This window comes from Nicotiana tabacum, chromosome 18, assembly GCF_000715075.1.
Source record: "Nicotiana tabacum cultivar K326 chromosome 18, ASM71507v2, whole genome shotgun sequence".
NCBI classification, from domain to species: domain Eukaryota; kingdom Viridiplantae; phylum Streptophyta; class Magnoliopsida; order Solanales; family Solanaceae; genus Nicotiana; species Nicotiana tabacum.
In genome coordinates, this window is record NC_134097.1 from 74,721,252 (window position 1) to 74,742,177 (window position 20,926).

The window sequence follows — 20,926 nt, forward strand, 5'->3', positions numbered from 1 at the left end:
CCAAAATCTGCGCGCAAGGTGAAGAAGTGTAGTATGAGTACAACCGACCCATGTACTCAATAAGTAGCAAACCTAACCTTAGGTTGAAAGTAGTGATGAGCTGGAAAAAAGGTCAGAGTCCAACACCAATAGCCAACAATATTTCATAATAACATTATGAAAAGAATAAAAGAAGTAACTTAGAGATAAAATGCTCAGCTCCTTCACAATCTCAAGAAAATAGGCCTGCTTTTCAAGTATATTAGTGAAAACTCAAATCTTTTACCGAAATCGCCAAAAATATGACTAAGTTTGAAAATTGTAATTTTTCCAAAAAGTTTTCAACAAGTAAATGTTTCATTTTCAAATGACATGAGGAAAATATATCTCTATGCCTATATTCCAATATGCGTGAGAAGTCATGAATGACGTGATACCATACAACATGAGGAAAAATGCATCTCTATGCCTGTATGTCAAGTTTTCATGTCAAATGCAATGTATTTCGAAGATGAACTCGTATACTCACACTCTCAGAGTACTAAATCTCTCTGTCTTATACTTTCGCTCATCATGATCAATTACTCGACACCCTTAGTCACTCAGTACTGTATATGGACAATCCAGTCCAAAGAAGATCCATCCCGTATATATAGATCAAATGAAAGTCAGTCGCTCAGTAATGTATAAGGCCAATCCAGTCTGGAGAAGATCCATCCCAAATATAAATGATTCGGGCAAGATCCATGCCCAGGGAAGATCCATCTCTCGATATAAATCAATTGCGCTCACAAGGGGTGTGTACAGACTCTAGAGGGGCTCCTTCAGCCCAAGCGCTATAATATGCCTGATCCAGGCATAAATCAATATAACATGTTGTGGCGTGCAGCCCAATCCCATAATGTCACGTACAATTATTCCTTCGGCCTCACTCAGTCATCAATCTCTCCAGTCTCTCAGGCTCACAATGCCATAAAATTAGCCCAAAAATAATGATATGATGTGTCAATAAATAGCAAAAGATACTGAGATATGATATGAAATGGATGAACATGATAGAGTATGAAATTGTTAAAAACAATGACCTCAGCGGGTCCCAACAGAATAAGCATGTAGCCTAGACATGGTTTTTAACATGGATCATAGTTCAATAGCTCTAGTATGTACAAATTTCATGGTTATAGATAAGATCAGGTAACTACACAGTACCACAAAAATAATGGAGTCACAGTTCACACGGTGCACGCCCGCATACTCGTCACCTAGCATGTGTATCACCTCAACACCAAACACATAACATGTAATTCAAGGTTTCATACATCAGCACCAAGTTTAGAAGTGTTACTTACCTCGAACAATCCAAGTCCAATGCCGAGCAAGCCAAGCGATGCTCCAAAAATGCCATCTCGCGTGTATCGACCTCTGTATGGCTCGAAACTAGCCAAAAGCAACTCAAATGCATCAAATGATGCCAAAGGAAGCAAACCAATTGATAAAGGTCGAATCTTTAGTCAAAAGTTCAAAACGACCAAAACGTTAATACCCGGGCCCGCGCCTCAAAATCCAACAAAACTCACAAAATCCGACAATACATTCAATTAGGAGTCCAACCATACTAGTTCACTCAAATCCGACTCCGAATTGATGTTCAAAACTCGAAATTTCACTTTAGGCACACAAGTCCCAAATGACATAACGAAGCTATTCCAATTCACGGAACCACAATCCGAATCTGATATCATAAAAGTCAACTCCCGGTCAAATTATGAACATTCCAAACCTACAAATTTCCAACTTCTGCCAATTTGTGCCGAAACCTTCTAGAACATCCAAATGCAGATCCGGGCATACACCCGAGTCCAAAATCATCATCTAGGCATAATAGAACCATCAAAACTTCAATTCGAGGTCAAATGCTAAAAAGTCAAACTTGGTCAACTCTTCCAACTTAAGCTTCAATCATGACGTTCATTCATCCAAATCGATTCTGAATAACCTGAAAATCAAAAGCAACGATTCACACAAGTCATAATATTTTGATTGGAATTTTTAATTACCAAACCAAACCAAACCAATTGGTCGGGAATTTAATTCCATAAACCAAACTAATAAAAGTCAGGTTTTTTAATCTCGATTTTTTTGGGTTTTTCGATTTACTCGAGTTTTTCTGATTTTTTCCCGGTAAAATCTTTATAGCACAAAACATATAACTTAAGCTCCAAATTTTTTTATCTTAGTAGGATACAACTATATAAGGTATTATCGAAGAAAATAACATAAAATAATATGAAATGAGTCATGACATTGTACTAAAATATTCAATAAAGATAATGAAATCGCATAAAAATAAATATTTCTAGTTAATAAGCCATAGTGAAAATGAACATAATCTAAAAGTAGTAAGTAGGATATAACTATATAAGGTATTACCCAAGAAAATAATACAAAATAAGTTGAAATGAGTAGTAATATTGTACTAAAATATTCAACAATAAATATAATAAATCGTATAAAACCATAATGAAAATGAATATAATCTAAAAGTGCTTAGTCAGGCTAAAATAAGTACAACTAATAAGTATTAAATATTAATTACATGACTAATCAAATTAAAAAAAGTTATTCATTTCACTATCTAAATTAATTCAAAACTAAAAAAATAAATATTCAACATTATTGTGATTTATAATATTAAATTGACTTTTTTTTATCAGCATTAGCATTGATTTGATTTTGGTTTGAGCTTTATTTGAGTTACTAACATTTATGAGCTATAAAATATATTGGACGATTCAAAAATTCCAAATCCAAGCTCGAAATAATACGTTAAGAGAGAAAACTATAAAAAAGTTTAAGAAATATTTATAAATTACATCACAATAGATATTTTTATGCATAAAATATTTTTAAAACTTATATACACGTAATGTGGGGTTGCTTTGATTTCGGTTTAACTTTTTTTTAGTTACAACTAAACCAAACTAATTATGATCGAATTCTTTCCGATACCAAAGAAAATCAAACCTGTCACGACCCGAATTTCCCACTCTCGGGGCCGTGATGGCGCCTAAGATTGTACTCGCTAGGCAAGTCAATGTTACGGAATATTACACCTTTTTCCTTCATCTTTTTATAATTAACATTTAACAAAACTAAATTAGCGGAATAAAAGCGGAAGTGCATGATTTAACTAATTACTCTTATACTATTAACGAAAACAGAAGTAAATACCACCTAGAAACTGGTGTCATAACTCACGAACATTCTACAGATTTCTAAAAATACTAGTCTGAAAGAAGAGAATACATCTGTCTCGGAAGTAAACAAAACAGAGATATAGAAAGTAGAAGGGGACGCTAGGGCCCTGCAGACGCCTGCAAGTCTATCTTGGGTCTCCTGAATGCAATAACAACAACCAACCTCTCGATCAGCCACTAGCTCTGAAATCTTCACAGAAAGTGCAGAGTGCAGTATCAGTACAATCGACCCCATGTACTGGTAAGTGCCGAGCCTAACATTGACAAGGTAATGACGAGGCTACGGTGGGGCATAACAATATATATAACCTGCAACAATTGCTACTAAAATAGAAATAAAATACCGAATGAAATATAACGGTAACTGGCATTAAGTAAATATGGAATCCAGTCTTCTATCAATACACAACTATAACCAATCCTTAAGGGAATTTCAACATCATAATAATGAGCCTCAACAGAAATGATTACATAAACAACAATTGGTGCGGCGCGCATCCCTATCCTACCATATAATTAATAACGGTATAAATAATCACCCTTATTACTCCTCATTGCAGCGTGTAACCCGATCCGACCAGTCCACCCTTATTACTCCTTAATATATATATCACCATTTATAATAGGAAACGGGGAAGGGAACATGCTAAAATGATAATTTGGTGGCGCATAGGTACTCGTCACCACACCTATATGCCACACACATGGAATTTCAAATAGAAAATAAGTCGGGGATCCCTAACTCCTCAAGTCAAAGTTAGACCAAACACTTACCTCAAGCCAACGATATTTCTAAGCTCAATCACTCCTTTACCTCTCGATTCCACCACCATTTCACTCGTATCTAGTTATAATTTACTTAATAACATCAATACTCTAAAGAAATCAATCCAAATGCATAAGTATAGGTTTTCTAACATTTTCCCCAAAAAGTCAAAACCCGACCCTGGGCCTGCTTGGTCCAAACTCAAAATTCAGACCAAAACCCGATTACCTATTTACCCCTAAGCCCGGATTCCTAAATTCTACCCAAAACACCCAATTTCCCCATGAAAATCCATAGATTTTGTGATGAAATCTTGTAAAAAGATTAAATAGATTGAAAGAAATGAGTTAGAAATCGTTTACCTATGATTTGGGGAAGAACTACTCTTTAGAAAATCGCCTCTTGAAGCATAGGGTTTGAAACTTGAATTGAAAATCCCGTCCAAAACTCGTTTTGAATAGTTGCAAGTATCGCATTTGCGATCACAGGTTCACAAATGCGAAATCGCAAATGTGACCAATACTTCGCAAATGCTAAGCTTGGCTGACCTGCTATATTTGCAAATGCGAACAATTGTTTGCAAATGCGGCCACTGTTCAAGTTGCAATTGCGACGATGAACTTCGCAAATGCGAAGGTCCACTGCCCAACCTCCTGATCGCAACTGCGAAGGGTCTTCTCAAATGTGATGCTCGCATCTTGGGAAGTCTGCAGACCTGCAACATACCATAAAATTTCCTTAAGTCCAAAACACTCCATCGCCTATCCAAAACTCACCCGAGTCCTCGGGGCTCCAAACCAAACATGCACACAAGTCTTAAATCATCATACGAACTTGCTCGCACGATCAAATCGCCAAAATAATATCTAAAACTACGAATTCAACACCAAAACACATGAAATTTTCAATATAGTTCAAACTTTCTATTTTCTCAACCAAAGGCCCGAATTACATCAAATCACTTCCGTTTTTCATCAAATTTCCCAGATAAGGTCTAAATATCATAACGGACCTGTACCGGGCTCCGGAACCAAAATACGAGCCCGATACCAACAAGATCAAATCTTATTAAATTTCCAAAAACCATTATATTTTCAGTTAAACAATTTTCTTCAAAAAATTATTTCTCGGGCTAGGGACTTTGGAATTCAATTCCGGGCATACGCCCATGTCCTATATTTTACTATGGAACCTCACGGATCTGGGTCCGTGTACCCAAAACGTTGACCGAAGTCAACTAAAATCATCTTTTTAAACCAAAAATCATATTTTCTTACGTTTTCACATAAGGGCTTTTCGGATACACGCTCGGACTGCATACGCAAATCGATGAGAGATAAAATGAGGTTTTGAAGGCCTCAGAACACAGAATCAGATTCTAAAACAAAAGATGACCTTTTGGGTCACCACATTCTCCACCTCTAAAACAATCGTTCGTCCTCGAACGGACATAGAAAAGTACTTGAATTGGTGAAAAGATGGGGATATCGGCTCCACATATCGGACTCGGACTCCCAGGTTGCTGCCTTAATAGTCTGACCTCTTCACTACACACGAACCGACGTATAACTCTTCGATCTCAGCTGTCGAACCTGCCAGTCAAGAATAGCTATCGGCTCCTCCTCGTAGGTCAAATCCTTGTCCAACTGGACAGTGCTGAAGTCTAACATGTAGGATGGATCACTGTGATACTTTCGAAGCATAGACACACAAAACACTGGATGCACTGCTGATAAACCTAGCGGCAACACAAGTCCGTAAGCCACATCTCCCACTCGATCAAGGATCTCAAAAAGTCCAATGAACCTAGGGCCTAGCTTGCCCTTCTTCCCAAATCTCATCACGCCCTTCATGGACGACACATGAAGCAACACTCTCTCTCCGACCATGAATGCCACATCACGAACCTTACGGTCAGCATAACTCTTTTGCCTGAACTGAGCTGTACGAAGTCTATCCTAAATGATCTTAACCTTATCCAAGGCATCATGTACTAAATCTGTACACAATAACTGAGCCTCTCCCGGCTTAAACTATCCAATTGGTGACCGACACCGTCTACCATATAATACCTCATAGGGAGCCATTTAGATGCTCGATTGATAACTGTTGTTGTAGGCAAACTCCACTAATGGTAAGAACTGATTCCAAGAACCTCCAAAGTCAATAACACAGGCATGGAGCATATCCTTCAAGATCTAAATAGTACGCTCGAACTGTCCGTCAGTCTGAGGATGAATGTTGTGCTCAACTCGACCCCGTGTACCCAACTCATGTTGTACTTGCCTACAGAAATGCGAGGTAAACTGTGTACCTTGATCAGAAATGATAGACATGGGCACACCATGAAGACGAACGATCTCACGTATATAGATCTCTGCCAACCGCTCCGAAGAATAGAAAACTGCCACAGGAATGAAATGCGCTGACTTAGTCAGCCAATCAACAATAACCCATACTGCATCGAACTTCCTCTGTGTCTGTGGGAGTCCAATAACGAAATCCATAGTGATACGCTCCCACTTCCACTCATGAATCTCAATCTGCTAAAGCAAACCACCAGGTCTCTGATGCTCGTACTTTACCAGTTGATAATTCAAACACCGAGCTACATATGTAACAATATCCTTCTTCATTCTCCTCCACCAATAATGTTGTCACAAATCCTGATACATCTTAGCGGCGCCCGGATAAATAGAATACCAAGAACTATGGGCCTCCTCTACAATCAACTCACGAAGTCCCTCCACATTGGGCACACAAATACGACCCTACATCCTCAAAACTCCATCATCTCCAACTGTAACCTGATTGGCTCCACCATGTCGCACTGTGTCCGTAAGGACAAGAAAATGAGGGTCATCATACTACCAATCTCTGATACGCTCATATAATGAAGACCGAGTGACTGTACATGCTAGAATATGGCTGGGCAAACATCCAACCTCACAAACTGAATGGCCAAAGCCTGAACATCCAATGCAATTGGTCTCTCATCGACTAGAATATATGCAAGGCTACCCATACTAGCCGACTACCTACTCAAAGCATCGGCCACCACATTGGCCTTCCGGGATGGTACAAGATGGTGATATCATAGTCTTTCAATAGCTCCAACCACCTCCTATGCCTCAAATTTAGCTTCTTATGCTTGAACAAGTATTGCAAACTCTTGTGATTCATGAACACCTCATACGACACGCCATATAAATAATGCCTCCAAATCTTCAGCGCATGAACAATGGCTGCTAGCTCTAAATCATGAACTGGATAGTTCTTCTCGTAAATCTTCAAGTGTCGTGAAGCATATGCAATAACCTTGCCATTTTGCATCAACACCACACCAACTCCAATACGAGATGCATCACAATACACTGTATATGGCCCTGAACCTGTGGGCAACACAAACACCGATGCTGTAGTCAAAGCTGTCTTGAGCTTTTGAAAGCTCGCCTCACACTCGTCTGACCACCTAAACGGGGTACCCTTCTGGGTCAACCTGATCATCGGGACTGCTATAGATGAAAACCCCTCTACAAACCGACGGTAATAACTCGCCAAACCCAAGAAACTCTAGATCTCTATAGCTGATGTGGGTCTAGGCCAGTCCTTGACTGCCTCGATCTTCTTAGGATCCACCTGAATACCCTCTGCTGATACAACGTGACCCAAGAATGCAACTGAACTCAACCAAAACTCACATTTCGAAAACATAACATATAACTGGATGTCTCTTAGAGTTTGAAGAACGATCTGAAGATGCTGCTCATGCTCTTCTCAGCTGCGGGAGTAGATCAAGATATCATCAATGAAAACAATCACAAAGGAATCCAAATATGGCTTAAACACTCGGTTCATCAGATCCATTAATGTTGATAGGGTATTTGTCAACCCAAATGACATCACTAGGAACTCATAATGCCTGTATCAAGTCTGAAAAGCTGTCTTAGAGACATCGAATGCCCTAATACTCAACTGATGGTAGCCAGATCTCAAATCAATCTTCGAAAAAATTTTGGCACCCTACAACTGACAAATAAATCATCAATCCTCGGCAATGGATACATGTTCTTGATGGTGACTTTGTTCAATTGCCGATAGTCTATGCACATCCTTATCAACCCATCCTTCTTCTTTACGAATAACACTTGAGCACCCCAAGGCGAGACACTAGGTCTAATAAAGCCTTTATCAAGCAGATCTTGCAACTGCTCCTTCAATTCTTTCAACTCTGGCGGGGCCATACAATATAGCGGAATAGAAATGGGCTAAGTGCCCGAAGCCAAATCAATGCAAAAGTCAATATCCCTATCGGGTGGCATCCCCAACAGGTCTGCAAGAAATACCTCTGGAAATTCCCGGACAACTAGCAGAGAATCCATAGAAGGAACCTCAACACTCGAATCACGAACATAAGCCAAATAAGCCAAACACCCCTTCTCGACCATACGTCGAGCCTTATAAGAGATAACCCTGGTGGTAGAATGACCAAGAGTCCCCCTCCACTCCAATCGAGTCAACCCTAACAAAGCTAAGGTCACGGTCTTAGCGTGACAATCCAATGTAGCATGATAAGGTGACAGCCAATCCATCCCCAAAATGACATTGAAATCTACCATATCGAGAAGTTGGAGATCTACACTAGCCTCAAGACCCCAAATAACAACCACACACGAACGATAGACACGATCTACAACAATAGAATCCCCTACCGGTGTGGACACATATACGGGAGCACTCAAAGAATCACGAGGCACAACCAAATATGAAGCAAAATAAGAAGACACATAGGAGTATGTAGACCCTGGATCAAACAGAACTGAAGCATCTCTACTACAAACCGAAACAGTACCTATGATAACAACATCGGGGCTGGGCCCTACCACTCTGAACCATATCTCTAGGACGGCCTCCTGCTGGCTGGCCTTACCTCTAGCGGCCTGGCCTCTACCTCTAACGGCCTGACCTCCACCTCTAGCGGGCTGACCCCTACCTCAGGCTCCCTGACCTCTACCTCTAGGTGGCTAAGCGGGCGGTGCCGGGATCATGGCACGAGAAACTTGCTGCTGTGGCTGAACACCCACTAATCTCGAACAGATCCTCCGAATATGACCATACTCACCACATTCAAAACACTCATCCTTTTACTACGGCTGAGAAAATTGAGAGTGACTCTGACCACTGTTGATACTTCAAGATTTCTCTCATTATATATATATATATATATATATATATATATATATATATATATATATATATATATATATATATACATACATACATACATACATACATATTATAATCATGCATAAATATTTTTTATAATTTTTCCATAATTTTAAAAGCTCCAAATCAATTTATTTCTTCTTTTTTATTTATAAAATATTCAATAATTATCCTTCAAATTACTTTTGTGATGATTTAGTCATCTGAATTTTTTATTTATGCCTAAATAGTGTTTAAATATTTTTTGTGCATTTTTGTAATTATATTTGTACTTTTAGGCTAAATTGCACATCTTTGCAATAATAGCCCTACTAATGCATAATTACATTATTGATGCATAAAATGGTCTTTTATATTTTTAAAATTTCTAACAACTATTTTAAATCATTCTAGTACATGAAAATATTTTTTTTGGAAATCATTCATTATTTTTATAAATTATAGTTATTAAAAGTGGCTATTTAAAATCTGGCCTATTTTTATTTCAATTTCAGCCCTATTTCAACCCAATACCAGCCCAATTTTAATTTGAATTTAACCATCCCAAACCCAGCTACCCGATACGGCCCCAAAACCCTTTTAATTTCGGCCGTTGATCATAGAGATCAACGACCACAAACACCCCTTACCTAAAATAAACCAAACGACCCCTCCCCCCCAAACCCTTTCATTCTACACCACTCGCCTCCCTAAAACCCCTCTCCTCTCTCAAACGCTCTCAAACCTAACCCTAATTGAACCTCATAGACACTTATCTATGATGATTTCTCACCAACCCCAGGCCTCTAATGACCTCTCTCACGTTGGTACTGCCATCTCCAGGGTCCTCAAGGGACCAGGGTCAGTTGGCTTGCATCTATGGTCCCTTTCTCTCTTGTTTCAGGCTGTTCCAGTATGATTCCGACTAAGGTCATCCTATATTGACAATGATCTATGGGTTTCTAAGCATGTTTCTTCACCTCTGTTGTGTTTTCCTCGAAACCCTAATCTCCTTCTTCTAAACCTCTTAGATCTATACAGATCTAAGATCATTTGGACTTGTTTCATATGAGTTTTACAACAACCTTGAGATTCTTTACAAGAATCGTATGATTTTCAAGTAATTTTTATCTTTTTCTAAACTAGGGTTTTCGAAAATTTCTTTTACAAAATGTTTGATTATTATTTTGAGTGTTTGATCTTCTGCTTCTCATGTGTTTTGACTGATTTTATAAGTTTGCTACAACCTTAACTCGCTTGTACTGAAAGCCTTAAATTTTTTTACATTCTTCGTTTGGTCTCTGAGTATTGGTTATGGGTGTCCAACGGGCCGGGTTAGCCCGTTTCCGGACCGACCCAGATCGGTTAAAATCAGAACCGGCCCGGTCCGCTAGAAGGGGGCCGGGTAGGGCTGGGTTAAAGGGGTAAGGGGTTTGGTCCATTTACCTTGGGGCTACCGGTTAACTGGACCGGTCAAACTCGGTCAACGATTTTTACAGTATAGCCGGTTAACCGGCCCAGCCCAGACCGGTATAACAGCTCCTTAATTTTTTTTGGGCCTTTGAATTTACTCTTTTTTCGTTAATTTACATCTTGTTAAATGTAAATCTTTCAATTTGTAAGTTTGAATTTTAAAATAAATGTAGCACTTGCAATTTATAAGTTCAATATTTTTTGCTTTTTCATTGTATTCTTTATATTTTTACTTTATATTAATATAACTTACAATAGTTATACAAAAACAAAATACAAAAAAAAAATTAAAATTATGCTAACTCGGCCCGGCCTGGCCCGACCCCTTGTAGCCGTAACCCTTATGGTTCATTTTTTACCTGAATGAAACTGAACCTGTTAAACTCGGTAAGCCCTAACCCATAACCGGTCCGGAACCCAACTCGTACGGTTCCAAATTTTGCCTACCCAACTCGACCCAGCCCACCCGTTAGACACCCTTAGTATTGGTATATCGATTGTGTTCTTGCTTTGGTTCTTGTGATTTCTCTTTAGCCATTTGAATGTCTCGTGGTTTTCTAATATGCCTCTACTGAGATTCTTAATTCAACTTTTCACTGATCCTATATGTTTATGTTCATCCTGACTATTCATTTCTTACCTTGTCTGCTAAAACTTGCTGACTCTTTCGTGATTTTTCCTCTAACTGAGCCCTATTAGGGTTCTAACCTAATTTTTTTCCGACTAAGTTCTATGTTTCTGTGATATTTTACTTAGTTTATTTTTCTATTTATGGGAATTGATATATATTCTTTATAGAAATCAGTATTACTTTGAAATTCTGGCTGATTGATTACTCCGTTAAAGATTGGTATGCATAGACTTTATTTGTTTCCTTGTTTATAACCTTAATTGGTTGTATCTGCCTTAATTGCTTGCCCCTGTTGTTACCGTTTGTCTAATTGCCCTAATTAAAGGAGTCTATTATGAACTCCTTATATGATTGGATTTTGATTTGCCCTTAATTGCTGATTTCTAATTCTTTTACCTTATTAACTCTACCCTCAAACTGCTATATAAGAACTCTCCTATTCTCACTTCAAAAACAAAACATTAGTTCACAAAAAGCACACTTACACTCTAAAGTTCTCTTCTCTTCTGTTACTTGTGATACTCACTGATCTAGCCGGCTGAAAGCCAAGGCTAGATATTGGAACTTCATCTGCTTTATATTCTGCACCCTTTTCTTCAACTGGTATGTCTCTAGTTAAGTTTTGAAATCCAAACCATTTGTGTTTCATTCCTACACTAGATCATCAGTTATGAATTCAACTTGTATTCCTGTTTACTTCTTTGCTTAGCATGTCTGAACTCTGTCCTGTTCAATCTATACTTTATATTCTGCACTCTTTCCTGCTTACTTCTTTGCCTAGCATGTCTAAACTGTATGTATAATCCGATTCAAGACATGTCAGGTTTTTCGTATTACAATTGTGATCTATGTCTTAACTATTTACTGTCCATGACTAGCCTGCAAAAGTCCCTAATATCCTAAGTGTTTATGCAGTCTGGTTGACTATATGTTTCCTCTATACCTTATCCATGTACCCTAATTTGACTATTATGTGCCCCCAATCCCTTTACCCCCATGTGAGATCTGTTTGTTAAGTGTTTTATGAATCTGGGTAGTTTTATGACCAATTGATTGCCTGCTATTTTGGTACTCTTCTCAAACTGTCTTTTACCACCAAACTATTTCATGTTTCTGAAAAACCTTTTACTTCTAAGGACATCTTTGTACTATTTTCAAAACCTTTTCAAAACTATGTCAAACACTATCACTTCACTCTTAGAATACTAGGTTTTGCCCATCTGATATGTGTACTTCCTTGAGATCTCTCTGAACTCTGGCATGTCAGAGCTGGCCTTTTCACACTGCACCTAGATTAGTTATTGTTTGAGAAAAGGTCTAGGTGTGAGCATTGCTCGAGATCCTTGAGGTCCTTAGGGAGCTCTGACACACCTAAACATGAATTTAGCAATGGAACTTTGGGCATTTGAGGCTATTGGAGGCTGGGAAGTCATTTGGGCCTACTGTAGGCTCCCTATAGATTAACTCATGTTTATATATGTATTTTTATTTAACTTCATTGGTCTATAATAATTTTTGTAAACAAACAGTGGGGTGGTTAGTGAAAAGGGGAGGGTAGTTATACATATTGGGTAAATTGGGTAGATACCATGCCTATAGGGTCCATGTTGATTCAAATGTATTTGTTGTGTTTGTTTTACTTCCACACAAATAGAAACCATATTTAAAGGATCTAAATGGCTTTAATAATAGAGATCATGCATGTAGGGTTAAAATCAGCTTTATAATTAGATATCATGCCTATCGAATGTAAAGTAATTGAAGTTCAATTTTCATTATAGCATGTATTCAAATTCGTCTCCTTAGAAATCATGCCTATAAGTTCAAAAGCCAACTTTTAATAATTAGATACCATGCCTATAGGAATAAAAATCAACTCTAATAGAAATCATGCCTATAGAACTTAAAACCAGTTTAGTTAAATAAATCAGTTCAAATTCGTGTTTATATACTCTGAAACGGCTTAGTTAATTAGTCTATATGTTTTATTAATAAGCTTTCAGACGCTGCCTCTATTAATATCACTAGAAAGCATGTTTATAGGATCTCAAGTTATTCTTTAAAAACACTGGTCACTGTCCTAGTGTATTCCTAATCAATATAGATATCATGCCTTTAGGACGTCACTGTTATATGCTTAGGCAAGCCTATAGGGCGATTAAAATCTTGCAACTATAAAAGCTGCACTTTCTTATTTTAGACTGTTTACATTCACAGGTCTAAAATCAGTAGGCAAGCTAAATAGGTCTTTGACACTTTGTCCTAATTCAGTGCTGTATAATCCCCGATCACCTAGATATCATGTTCTAGGATTTTCTCTTAAATACTTGACTGTTGTTTGAAGACGTGTACTTACTTGTTATATTTGTGGAGGTGACTGTGAGCCTGTAACATGTTCTCATTAAATGTAGTCCTAATTATTTTTGATTGACGCCTAGACTTTTATCCTTTAAAACCTTAGGAAGTTCTAGAACTACCTAAATTAGAGGTCCTAAATACCTCCAGGGCCACAAGGAAGGGACAGGTAGTGCACGCATATGACATCTATCAAGGTTATTAGAACGCTTTAGGCTATGACCAAGGGGAGGGAATTGGGTAGTAAGGATATGATGACTACGCACTAATGTCACGTGTAGCCCCTCATTGAGGAGTGATTACCGGGCACTGTGTGGGGTGATCCTGTAGGCTAGCCAACCTAGGACCCCTCTTTCCCAATTCCCGATGTTTAAACTTTACTTTTCTCTATATATGTGCAATTTGTTCAAGTCTTTTCCTTTTGTCACTTGAGTCATACAATGCCTTTATTTGCAAGTATGTGTTAAAATTATTTATTTGTCCAAAGGACTAATTCATATAAGTATAAGTTTGGTCGGGACCCACCGTTGTGGACCATGAGGGGTGCCTAACACCTTCCCCTCAAGGTTATTTCGAGCCCTTACCCAAAATCTCTGGTAATGCAAACTAGTCTAAGAGTTAATCACTCTAGGTGCCCTAATGCACCATAATCCGTTAGGTAGCGACTCTTCAAAATACCCAAATCCCAAAAGTAAATGAGTTATTACCCCCATGAATGTCGAAACCCCGACTTCTCTCCATGGAGGGAAAAAAGGTGGCGCGACAGTATGGCGACTATGCTGGGGATATCTGTAGGCTCTTACTATAACAAACTTATCTTTTGTGAATTAGTCCAAGCATGCTCTATCCCACGTACCCTTTCCCCTTATTTGAATTTAATTGTCTAGTTTTTTCAAGCATTTACGATCTCTTTATTCCTGAAACTGACTTGTCTCCTTGTTTTCTTTTCTGTAACTGTCTCCTCAATTATTTAAATATTGCATTTATTATTTTCTTACGTGCAAATACTTGACAACATGCTCTTTATTTCTACATAAATCATGCTCAACATCATATTCCACGTGTGCGTATTAAATCCTATATCAACGCTTGATAAGTGGTTGCGCTCTTCCAATTTATTACCCTTAAATCCGAAAAGGCTTATTTGCGATAAAACTAGTCGATCAGCAGTGCAGTCGACGGTTCCGTGCCTTTTTGCCTCAAGTTATCCGCTTGAGGGTACCAATCCTTACTCTGATGGAAATTGTGCATGAATCATGGTCAAACCTAGTCGAATCAATATGTTGTCCACATAATGATCCTTTAAGACAAGCCTTATCCAAAAGTCCACCGGGGTTTACATAATTCCAACGGACACAACCACCTTTTGTGCATTAACTTGGAGAACTAAATGCCAATATGCTAATTATAAATGTATAAATAGTCGAGTCTAGTGGGGGAAAAAGGGTTAACCTTTTTGTTTTGCAGAAAATGAGGCATGAGGTCCCCAGATTCGGTATGGTTAGCAACATTCCACCATTGTTGCTAGATTGGTGGGAGGACCTTTCCTCAAGTGATAAGAAACATGTAAGAAAGTACCTAGGTAATTTGCCTTCCCTGCTAGACATTCAGCCAAACAACAGGTTGATCGAGGCTGCCACTTTATTCTGGGACAGTGAAAGGGCTGTGTTTCGTTTCGGCGACATAGAGATGACTCCTCTCCTAGAGGAAATTAGGGGACTTGCGGGATTGACTTGGGATAACCTAGGTTGTTGGTACCGGAGAACCGTACTGATAAGGGGTTCCTAAAGATGATGAGGTTGAAGAAAAATGCTGACTTGGGATGCTTGGAGAAGTCCTACATACCCTTCGAGTACCTGTACGAGAGATATGGCCATAGCAAGTCCTACCATACCTTCCATGACGAGCTCTCTATCACTTATCTAGGACACATCCATCGTAGAGTTTTCATGTTCATTGTGTATTTCTTGGGCCTGATAGTGTTCCTAGTAAAAAGAGAAAGAATCCATACTAGGTTGGCCATGGTCGCCAAGACTTTGATGGAGGGGATCAATGGGCAAACATACACTATAGTCCCCATGATCATAGCCGACATCTACAGGGCTCTAGAGCGCTGTCAAAGAGGAGTCAAGCATTTCGAGGGTTGTAACATGTTGCTGTAGTTGTGGTTATTAGAACATCTTCAAAAAGGTCACTATCGCCAAGAATTTACGCGAATGGCTTGGAACGACTATATTGTCTTCCATCACCCCAAACGGATGACTTACATTCTGCACAGGTTTACTCAGTCGAAAAGTGCCAAAGAGTGGGTAGAGTTGTTCGACAATCTAACTGAGGAACAGGTGCAATGGTTGTTTGAATGGTTCCCAACAGACGAATTCATCATCAGATCCAGGGATGCTCCACACTTGGTACTGATTGGGTTGAGAGAGATATACCCTTATGTCCCTATCCGAGTCATGAGGCAAGAAGGTAGGAAACAGGTTGTACCCAGTGTGAGCACATGATATTTGCCCTATATGAATTACTCCCATAAATTCAAAACAAAATAATTTCTTTCTGTATTTACAATTTTGTGAATTTTAGTGGCATTTTCTGTTAATTGTTTGCATTTTGGTTGTGCATTTTAATTAGTGAAAAATACAAAAATAAATATGCTGCATTTGCATTTAGGATTTAATGCTATATTTTAAGATTAATTAACTAATTACTTGTTTTATAAAAAAGGGAAAAATCACAAAAAATAGTTTATTTTGCGCTTTTTAATTTTAATCTCGATTTTCGGTATTTTTTTCCTTGAATTTGGTTTTTAATTAGTTGTATTGATTATTATTTAGGGTTAGCTAATTTAGTTTGATAGGATAATTTGGTTTGGGATTTAGTTTAAGTTTTTTTTTTAAATTTTGGAAGAAAAAAAAAAGAAGAAAATTTGAAATTGAAAAAAAGAGAAAAGGGTTGTGAATTGGGCTTATCAATTGAATTTCTCCCCCCCCCCGGCCCAAACATTTCCCCCAAAACCCGGCCTAAAACCTTCCCCTAATGCCCGGTCCCCTCCCAAACCTAAACGACGTCGTTCCGTGAAAGAAAGATCTGGGCCGTCGAGTTGTTCTAATCCAACGACGGGGAAGTGAGGAGGGCTTAATATTTAAGTGTCCTAATCTCACTACCCCCACAAACCCCGTCTCTCATCTCCCTCACTACTCTCACAGACCACCCTAAGAAACCCTAGCGTCGCCCTCATATTCCCGCCGCTTTAGCCCGGCGGCGCCACCTCTGTTCACCGCCAGAATAACACCCCATGACCACCAAAGCCCCCCTCATTCCAAATCCCTGATTGGTTTCCCTCAAATCGTAGCCCAGCTCGTCGAATCTTGAATCTAGTTCAAGCCCTAAAATTCCAAACCAACTCAAATTCATGATCTTAGTGGGGTTTGGGTCTAGTTCAACGTTATTCATGTATTCTTGACAAGAACACATGATTAATGTCAAACTTGACCGGGAAATTCTAAAGATTCGAAGTTCTCGCATTTCTTACGGGCCGGGTTATTTGTTTTCAACTTTTGTGTTTGATTTTCATATGAGTTCTTTTCCACCTTCCTATGTTCCTTTTGTGCATGTTTTAGCTTTTATTTCTCTTTTCTTCTTTGTTTCTCCGATATTCCAATTCTTTTGCATGTTTTTCGTCTTAAGTTAATTAGTGTTTCTGAACTTGAAGATTAGTTTAATTGGTTTGCCCGTGCTACTTGGGCCCCTGAAGTTGTTAGGACAAAGAGTCTGTGACTCAGTTTAGTCCCCTTCCCCCTTGTATTGTTTTTTTTCTCTATTTCTTCGAGTTCTTCTGTGAAACATCGAGTCAAATTGGGCTCAAAAGAAAAGGTCTAGCCCAAGATTGGTAGACTCAGACCCACTAAATGAACCTGGGTCAACTTGGCCCATGTTTTGGCCAGGTTGTCTGAAGTAAAAACAGGATGCTTAGGGGGTAAATTGGGGAATATAGGTAGGGGAATCTTATATAACTGAACTAGGAAGCTTCCTAGAAGCTGGGGTGGGGGCTATTTTGAAATTCTGAGGTTTACACTAGGGATTTCTAAGCTAAAATGAAAATTTCAGAAGGTTTTAAGTGCAACTTTGAACTCTTTGAGGCTGCCCTAGTGCCTTACCTATAAAGGCATCCTAACTTGACTCTCAAAAAAAATATAGATAGAAAAATACAGAAAATCAGAGTCGATTAAAAATCAAAAAAAACATTGTTCCATTGAATTCCCAGTTTTGGTCTTTGAAATTTTTCAAATACTGAAACATTTTCTGACTCTCTGAGATAAAAATGGTTTAAATATGGTTTTTGAAAGTTCTGGGTTGCGTTCTGTTGCCTGGTTACTGTTCCATTGGATTGTAAATCAATTTTTCTGGTTTCATTTGCTGAAATTGGGTTTTGTTGTTGCTGTTGTCGATTTCTGTTGTTTCTATTCTAATTTCAACTCAGTTTCTCCTTTTGTTTTGCTGCTTGTTACCAGGTATCTTCCAAACCATTGTCAACAATTGATTAGGAACATGTACTTTGAGCTGAAGCCTGATTAAATACAAGTTGTTGAATTCCCTTTCATTGACTTCTTCTATGTCTTTAAATGTTCTGCAATAGACTCTGTATTATGCATAGTAGCTCGATAATCTTATGTCATTGGTATGCTGTAAAAATGAACATGTGCTCTTTAAGAGTTTGGGGTGTTGATTTTTCTTCTTCTTTTGATTCAAGTGAATGGTGCTAATTTCCTAGATTTCGTTACTGTCAATATTGAGAAAGAGTTAAGCGAGTTTAAGTTCAAGTTTGTTTGCGCATTTAGCTTAGAATTGAATTCAAACATGAACATTTGGGTAGCTGAAGTAGAGCATGTATTTTTTAGCCTTTGAAACTGCTTTGTGTCCCAATTACTGTGTAGGGATGGGGGTTAACAGGTTTATTGTTGTTGCAAATGGTAGTTTGTTGATTGGAATAGACTCGATATCGAGTCTTGATCTTCAACCTTGATTTTACAAGGTTTGAGTTCACTAAGCCTTGGATTCTGGGCAATGTGCAAAGAAGAAAAGTGTGCCAATGCTATCTAGGCTTATGTTTTGAGCCCAGCAATGTGTTTAATTGTTGTTGTGGGATTCACTTTTCCACAGCAAACTTGGCCCGAATTGTGAGAAATTAGCGTTCAGAATTCTGTCTAATCAGTTCATGTCCATATAGTTAAAATCCCAGAGTAAGAAAAAATGTTACTTCAAGATTTGTTTCAGATAGTTTCGATTTATTTGGGATTAATTAACTTTTGTACCAAATTGTTTGATCCCCATGATTGGGCCTAATGTTAGCCCAATTGAATGAAAGGTTCCAAGTAACTTAGACTGCCCTTTTCGCCCGTCTATTCTCTGGGGCGGGATTCAATCTGTGAGCCCGATTTTCTTCGTAGTGGCATTTGCGCAAACAAAAGTTCCGAATTATATTTTGTTGAAGTTAATTAAGTTCTCCTTAATTTGAGGCACACCATATTAGATAATGTAAATAGTTTATGTCCCTCATGAGTTAGTTTAGAAACCTTTTGGGACTAGAATATATCGGGGTGTGCCATGCCAAACAAAATCTCAAAATGCATGGTCCTCGCTTAATTAACTTTAATCCTCTAGAAATCGAGTCATTCCATTTAGCAAACTTTTCATGGCCCCCGCAAAGTTGCAAACGCGTAGTCGCTTTAGGCGCGTTATTCTAATAATTACTTTCCTAAACTTGGGTGCGAATTTATGTGACCCAAATCCAAATCTTAAAACGTTGACTAAAATGTGTTTAGGATTGTGGGTGCATTTCATGTGGCGCGATCTAAAGGCATGTTTTAAACGACGTTCAATCTTCTTTAAAATTAATTAAAAGCGGTTAAAAGTTAAAATTTGCACATAGGTTCATAATTGTTTAAAATCAGATAGTTAATCCAAATATGACAGTTGAGCGATTGTGCTAGAACCACGGAACTCGGGAATGCCTAATACCTTCTCCCGGGTTAACAAAATTCCTTACCCGGATTTTGGTTCGCGGACTGTATTACAGAGTCAACCTTTTCTCAATTCGGGATTTTAAATTGGTGACTTGGGACACCATAAATCTCCCAAGTGGCGACTCTGAATCTTTTAATAATATGATCCCGTTTCGATTGAACTTTAATTGGAAAAACTCTTTTACACCCTTCTGGGAGTGTAGGTAAAAAAGGAGGTGTGACAGCTTTGGCGACTCTGTTGGGGATCGAACCCAGAATCTCTGGTTCAGGGTTCAGAATTCGAGCTTAGATGAATTGTTGTGTTTGGTTTTATCCATTATCTAATTTTATTACATATTTTGGGCCTATTGTGCTAAATGTTGCTTTTACCCCTTTGATATTATCTGAACTGTATATAAACTGCTACGAAACCTTTCTCTTCTCATCTTCGGGGATGTGGTCGCTGGTCGAGACTCCCTATTCTGTTAGTGTCATACCTTGAAATAAGAAAGAGACTCAGACAAGTTACTAAGTCGGATGGCCTTTTGGTTCCCAATACATAGCCCCCTCCTCGGCTCGAGTTGTCCGCTCGGGTACACAGTCTAGTACACATACCCAGGTTTTTGAACTTAGAATAACTCAACCTCATGCCGGATCCCTAGTAGGCATGTTTGTTTGCATCATGTGCATTTGACTTTGGAGACTCAACACAGGGGTTGGGTCTGCCTAGGACAGGTGTACCCGAAAAGTAAAGACCATTATGATGCATCTTACTTGCTACTTGTGCATTCATTTGCTTCGGGTTCTCATGTTGACCAGCTTATAAGGAAAATTTATAAAGGTTAATGAGATGGTTGAGAGGGATAAGTGTCTGTTTTGAAAAACCAAAGTCACAAAACATGCCGGAACTCTGCCGAAATTTTGAAAAAAAAGGAAGAAAGAGAAATTTTGTGGTTTTTCAAGAAAGAAAAAAAGGAAGGAAAATATTGGTGTTTTGGAAAAAAAAAATTGCCCGAACTACGCCAGTTTGATTCTCACCGGATGTGAGATACGTAGGCAACCCCCATTGGGTCCAACTTTCCTTTTGCAAATTAGCCCAAAAAGAACAAAAATCTTATTTTATTTAAATAATAAATAAGTAGGGTGATGTCATTCTTGTCAAAAATAGCTTAATGTCCCCAAAAGGACGCCAGAATGCTGATTTTGCAAGAACAGTCGCCTTCGGTACTTTACAAATTTTTAGCCGGTTAGCGAG